Source organism: Octodon degus, unplaced genomic scaffold, assembly GCF_000260255.1.
Source record: "Octodon degus isolate 3935 unplaced genomic scaffold, OctDeg1.0 scaffold00013, whole genome shotgun sequence".
In the NCBI taxonomy this organism is placed as follows: Eukaryota; Metazoa; Chordata; class Mammalia; order Rodentia; family Octodontidae; genus Octodon; species Octodon degus.
In genome coordinates, this window is record NW_004524589.1 from 1,265,433 (window position 1) to 1,272,970 (window position 7,538).

The window sequence follows — 7,538 nt, forward strand, 5'->3', positions numbered from 1 at the left end:
CCACAAATACACACAGTGAAGTATCACCCAGCATGTGCCATTTTGATGCCTGCTATAGTGTGGATAAAGGGAGGTTCCTGGGCAAAAGCATTATGCTAAATAAGCCAGATATAGACATAATGTGGTATGAGAAAGCAAATTCATAGAGACAGGGTGTGCCAGAGGTGAACTGAGAGAGAGGAAAAAGGTAATTATTGTTTAATGTATGTATGGTTTCTGTTTAACATAAGTTGCACAGTTTAGGGTGATAAAAGTTGCACAACATTATGAATGTACTTAATGCCACTCAATTGTACACTTATTAAAATGATAATTTCATATGATGTGTCTTTTAACACAGTGACTTTTTTTTTTTTTACGAAGGTGTCCCTACAATGCCACAGTGGCCTCACTTGGGAGGTCCTTAGAAATGCACCCTTGAAGGCCCAGCTCACAGCTTCAGAATCAGAACCTCTGGGGCTGGGCTAGTACCATCGGTGCCCCTGATGTGCGAGGTGGGCCTTGGGACGGGAGAAGAGGTGGGGGGCTTGGAGGGCCTGTGGAGGCCTTGCCTGCCATGTGAGGTGCTGGGACCTTACCTTGCCAGCATGGTGCCAATTCAGGATTTCAAGACAAAAATTGACATTGTCAAACGTATGAATTAAGAAATTTTCTTATTGCAGAACAGTATGTGCTTATTGGATTTTTTTGTTGTTGTTGTTGTTGTTGTTGCTCGAATGCCTTCAGGGCACTTTTGGCCAGCGAGAGAGGTGTGAGGTTCGAACTCCAGCAACCTGAGGCTGACAGCTTTGTGGAAGCAGCCACTTAAAGGCCTGAGCTAGGGCCAGGCCCCCTGTACGTGCTTATTGGAGAAAACTTAGAAAATTAAGTCCAAGACATGACACCATTCATAATCTACCACTGGGAGAAAGTTCACTATTTTTGTTCTTTATTTTGCTTTTGGGTGCATATGTACACATTTAAAAAAACTAGCCAAGGGGTCATCATCGACAGACTGCTTCGGCGCTTGCAGGTCTCCGCTTAACAATAAATCATGAATGTCTTTACATGGTAGGAGGTTTTTTGCCATTTTTATTGACTGCAGAATTATGTTTTTGATAGCTTATTCTGGCAACCGTGTGGAAGATAAATGTCAGCAAGACAAGATGGAGTCCCTGTGGGGATCCAGCTCCTAAAGCCGTTGCAGTAAATCAGGCTGCTGCTGGTTGGGCCTGCACCATGGCGCTGTACGGGGGCGGTGCTCGGCGCAGGTGTGAGAACCCCGAGATTAGGAAACGAATTGATTGATAATACACGAAGACGCTTTTCTGGATTTGGGCGCTATTTCATGCTCCGGATGCTGCCTTCAAGAGTGGAGCACGGCAGGCCGTGTTCGGGAGATGTGGTGCTGAGTGGAGTGGTGAGCTTGGATGTCCCGCGGATATCCATCCGAACAGAGATACCTAACGAAAATGCTGAATTCGCGAGACTGAAGCTCAAGTGGGTGGGCGGGGCTTGCTATCTAGAGGACCAGTTTAGAAGTTACATGGCTGTTAACCTCTGAGAGTGGAACCGCCTAGCAGAAGTTAGTGGGGGGAATTAGGCCACAAATGACTCTGCGTTGGAAACCATTAAGGTAGTTCAACAGGAACTTGGTTAGTAGCCACAAAGTGAATTGTTACAAAAAGCTCAAACCCCCTAAGAGTGGCCCAGGACTCCCTCTCCGGTTGCTCTCTTGCCACGTGATTTCCTGCACACAGTGCATCCTTGTGAGGCACGCCAACCACAAAGCCCTCATCAGAACCCAAACAGTAGGACACCTAACCTTGGACTGCCAGCCTCTAGAGCTGTGAGCTAAATAAAGTTCTCTGCATTAAAAGTTATGCATCCTCTGCTATTTTGTTGTTCCTTTTTTCTTTTTTGATGGAATAGGGGATTGAACTCAGGCCCTCATGCTTGCCAGGCAAGCACTTTTTCTACTGAGCTATCTCCCCAACCCCCTCTGCTATTTTGTTATAGTAACAGAAAATGCACATATAGTAGGCCTTGTCTACAGATGTTGAGGATCTACCTTCTGTGTTTCCATCACATGTTACTTAATACGATTTATGCACTTATGAGTGTGTTGACCCCCACAGATTTCCAGGTCCTGGGGATGTGATCATCTTTACCCCCCTAGACCTGGACTCTTAGCATTTCTTTTCATCTGTAAAGGAGCAGTGTACTGGTCTCAGGCTCTCTGCCTTGCCCCCTTTCTCCTCCTCATAAGCACATTCCCCTTTACCCATGTCATAGGCAGAAAGGCTGATGTCTTTTTTTTTTTCTTCTCCATAATTTCATTGAGAAATAAATAACAATGAGACAATTTCAAATCAAATTGGTAGGATAGTTTCAATAATTAACACATTGTATACTGCCTTCCTAGTGGTTGTTTGTTGTACAAGATGCAGACATGATATCCTATTTACAAACACTGTTAGAACAAATCCCTCTATTCCTTGAATTAAGAGAATGTAGCTATATATCTATCCTAACCATTCTGAATACACAGATACAAAATGGACATTCATCTATATCCTCTTTTTTTGTTCAGTTCCATCATTTAATATTATAGGTGTGTGAACTCAGCAAAATATTCCAAAATAGTCCAGTAGTCCATAATATATAGTATTGGGTCTTCCACATGACTGGCAATGTCAAAAGTTGTTGACCTGAGTCCCCTACCGCTCAACATAACACCATGGCTTTATTTCTTGTACTTTGTTTTTATACTTTTCTGCTGGATGGTTAAGACCAAGATAAACCAAGACCTATGTAACAAGAATTGTAGCTTTTGGATCTGATAAGGTCAGTCAAATCCCCTCAGGATTTATCCTGACACCCTGTACCTCAGATTGTAGATCCTTTGCCAGTGTCAGCCATGTGGATGAGTCACAGCCATTGCTTGGCCAATGTGCTCTCTGTGAAAGCCTGAGAGAATGTTTTCTCTCCATGTGACTCTCCTTAGGCACACTCTACATCATCGATCACTTTCCTCTTTGGCCTCATAATCTCCTTGATCAGAAAATTTGGGACACTACTGAGTTACATGATGTCACAGTACAAGTTCTCATATGTCCTGAGTCTTAGGGCTGATGTCTTCACACACTGCATTTGTCTATACAGAGCTTGTCTGTGTCTAGTTTCACTTATGTCTTGGTGATTTCTGTTGTTGTTCAGAAAGACTGATTTTTAATCTTCATTTTAGAGCTTTTTATTTTAAAGAGAAAAAACTTTTAAAACAAAGTAATAAAGTAATGATGGTTAATATATTGCATATTGTTGTCTTTAAATTAGTTACTCAGAGTACAAATATCAACATCTAATTGCGAAAACTATATTAACACAAACCTTTTCAATGAACTAATAGAAATTCATACTATAGCTATCTTAACTATTATACATACAAACATATATCTATATCTATCTATCTATCTATCTATCTATCTATCTATCTATCTATCTATCTATCTATCTATCTCTATACTTTTCCTTTCCTTCTTTTCTCCTTTCTCCCATCCCAGTTTCTCTTTCCTTTTGAATAGTTTCCTTCCATTTTACTGTATCTATTGTACATTTTGGATCTTATTTACTCTATCAGCTTCTCAAATTAGGGAGACAATATGATGTTTACCTGTGTGAGTCTGGTTTATTTCATTTATAAGTATGGTCTCAAGTTGCATCTATTTATAAAAATCTCTAGTTTAGCCTTCTTTATGGAATGAGTAGTACTCCATTGTATTAAAGGACCATATCCAAGAGCTTTTTTTTTTTTTGGCAGTACTGGGGATTGAACTCAGGACCTTGCATTTGCCAGGCAAGTGCTCAAGAGCTTTTTAAATAGACAGCTCTATGAGTAATTATTCTTTGATCTTTACATTTATTTATTTATTTATGGAACCAAGGATTGAACTCAGGACCTTGCACTTACCAGGCCAGCACTTATTCTACTGAGCTATCTCCTCAGCCCTGATCCTTAATATTTTTTTTTTTTACTGCCTCTGACCAGGTCTTTATTCAAAATAAGCTGTCCAAATTTATGGTACTTGTATGGGATAGTGATTTTGAGAGTTTATGCAGCAGGCTTCTTTTCTTCAGCAGGTTTCTTTCCTGCTGGTTTCTTGGGAGCTGCAGGCTTTTTCCCCAAAGGCTTCTTCACAGGCTTCTTGGGACCAGCAGCTTCTTTCCTGTCTTCTCTTCCGCAGGCTTCTTGCTGGCAACCTCCTTCTCTTCCAATTTGGCTGCCCGTGCAGCTGCTTTAGTTGTATGGATCTTGTGATTCCTGGCCTGGCGAAGCATGGTGCTCCAGGCATGGGCTTTGCATATGGGTCCAGCTTCAGCATGATTCTCAGGTCCTTCAGAGGATTCTTCTTCAGGACTCTACAATGGATCTTCTTGCGTGGTGCTCGGAGGGCTCTTTGGAGCTCTGGACTCTTCAAGATTCTGCTCAGATCTGTACTGATCATCTAGTGCATAGGCAGGTTATAGTGACTCTTGAGGGTAGCAGCTTTTCGCCAAGTGCCAGACAGCTTCCGGAAAGCACTTTCAGTCCAAATGCAGAAATGCCCCACATGCCCTCCAGGAGCAAGTTTCAAAATATTCAGTTTGTTTACATTGAGCAGAGTAATGCCCAGGATATTTCTGAAGGCCTTGATGATGCCATTGTCTTCATTATAGATGATGCAAGGTCCCTTGTGCTGGATGACAGCGGTTTCTCATCTTGCTCTTGCCAGCCCTCATTCGCTGAGAGGCGCAGACCTTTTTGATATCATTCCAGGCCTTAAGTCTCTGCAGAAGCAAAAGTGCCTCCTTAGTCTTCTTGTAACCTTCAGCTTTATCTTCCACCACCAAAAGAAGTTCAGGGATTTCCTCAATTTGATGAGCTTTGAACATGACCAGCTCTGGCAAGGCTGAGCAGATGGCACAGTGCTTCCTGGTTGTGTTCTCTCTGCGGTGCCAAAGGTGCCAGGTTTTTGTTGGTGCAAACATGCGGCCTCCCTGACACATACTGCCAAAGGCACCCTGGCCGGAATGGTGGGTTCCACCACCACGAACTCTGGGAATTCAGGCCATCGCTCTGCCAGTTCCCCAAGACTCGGCACTGGTCTGATGACTTGCTAGTTCACTGACAGCATATGGCTGTCTCCTGTTTTTCCGCAAGTTTGTGTGAACAAAATTCCCAATATCTGGTCGAATGGGAGCCTTGAACACAGCAGGCAAGGTGACATTTTTGCCAGATGACCCCCCTTTTTGGAGTACACAGATATCAGGGGACAAGCACAAGCCATGGTGGGGAGAGGAGAAGGTCACGCTTCTCCGGACCTGGCGGCTCCCACAGAAAAAGCTACTCCTTAATTTTAATAGCAATTCTAATATTGATATATTTATAACTAAGCTTGCAATATTTTAATTCATACAATGCTAAAAATGGATGTTTCCAATGATGGAAAACATTTTATTTTATCACTGTAAACATTCTTTTCTAAATTGAAGTGGGTGTGGGGGTGCACACCTGAAATTCCAGCACTCGGGAAGCTGGGGCAGTAGCCTCACTCTGACTTCCAGGCTGGCCTAGGTTACATAGTGAGCTCAGACAGCCTGAAGAACATAGAGGGACTCTGTCTCACGAAAAGGCAAATGCCCCCACCACCAATAACGAAATTAACTTCAGAAAATGGAAATCCCCCTTTCACCCTCCTTATCATCTTCACTCAATTAAGTCAATTTTCAGGAGCCAGAGGAGCAGTTCTAATTTTGGTTCTTACTGGGAAGGCCTCCAGCTCAGTGTGTGCTAACAATCCTGCACGCCGCTCAGTCCCTTCATCTACTGACTAGGATGAAAACATTGCTCTCTTAATGAAGACAGTTGTGTGAATTGACTACTGTAATTGGAAAGGAGGAAAAAAACACATTCCTGGGTTAAGATGCTAGAAAAAATTACAGAGATATTAAATATTAAATGAATTAGGCTAAATAAACCCTTGAGGAACATCTTCCTATTTTCCAAATATTCTAAAGGTTTAATTCAAAGGTACTGGAACTTTGCCCTTTTCATTTAAAAACGAAACAAACACAAATCCCAATGAACTTAGGGTTAAAAAGGGAAAAATCCTATAATATAAAGCAGATATTTTTGCAAAACAAACAAAAAAAAACAGAGAAAAATATCCACTTTAGCTATTTGTATACTATATGTCAAATAAAAAGTATAAGTCTTAATATTTAGGAAATGCACATTTCCCTCAAATTAATCTGTTGTTTTGAGGATTTTCTTTTTGTCCTTATAACATTTTATATAAGTATAGTAGCTAACTTATTCTGAAGATAATTTTAGTTATTATAAAAAAGAACAGTATACTATATTGCTCAAATTAAATCAGTTTAAAATTCTCAGGAGTTGGAATCATGGTTGTATAAGTTAAAAGACTAATTAGACCACAGTTTTAGATGACATTATGGCAATATTCTAATTACCACAATCTGATTTTCCTTAGTAAATATGAAGGTCAAAACTGAAAGCTTGATTCAAAAAGGAAATTAAAAGTTAAGAACAAAAGACAAAGAAGACAATTTTTATCCTCAGCGTATGTTATGATAGATTATTAAATTGACCTTGTGAAGCTAAAGAGTGTGCTGCCATTCACACTGGAACTGCCTACAAGGTGTGGAAACTGTATTACAAATCCTTGAAACAGTATAATTTGATTTAATTATGCTATTTTTCAATAAAAATGATTTGTTATATATTAAACAGAAACATATTACATGTTTTTACTCTTATCTTTTGTAAGATTTTCTTACAAAAGAAAATCTTTTGTAAGGAAAAGTAGAACCTGAGGAAAAAAAATGCTTTATCAGACCACATATTCTGGTTTGAGGATCCCAAAAATACGTCTTGGTGTGTATAGGACAAGCTATAGCCCTAAAAGGGCTAAGACTGGATTTTGGAAAGAACCTCCCTCATAAGATATAGCTAGACATTTCCTCATGCTTAAAATTCCATTAATAAGGGCAGCAAAGACAGTTCAGTGGCTTACATGCCTGCCTGGCAAAATTCTGAGTTTGCTCCCTGGTATAAACAAATAAATAAATAAATAAATAAATAAAATTCCATTAATAAGGAACAAACTCCCTGTCCTTAGTGAAAAATAGGATCAAAATCCAGAAATTTCTAGGGTCTGTGAGATAAAGCCATTTGTTATCACTCAAAATTTCATTGTGAAATATTTAAAACAGTAATATTGAGAGATCACATTCCACCTTGATCTAACAATACTCACATATTGCTATTTTGATTTTTCTCCTTATGTGTGTGTTTGAGATATCTGAAAGTTGTTGACATTATGATACTTTTTATTTGGCACAAATCTGAAAACAATAGTATTCTACAAAATGGCAATATTATTCTCATACTTAAGAAAATTAAGCCATTTCCCATTTCCTTCTGTCTGATAGACACATGCAAATTCCCCTCATTTCCCTCCAAAGTCTTTTGTTTATAGCCTCTTTTCCTTCACAGT

General features: G+C 40.0%; 1 pseudogene; it reads right to left on the reverse strand.

The window, feature by feature from the left end:
• Positions 1-4,016: 4,016 nt before the first annotated feature.
• Positions 4,017-5,315, reverse strand: LOC101573262 (annotated as a pseudogene).
• Positions 5,316-7,538: the final 2,223 nt, after the last annotated feature.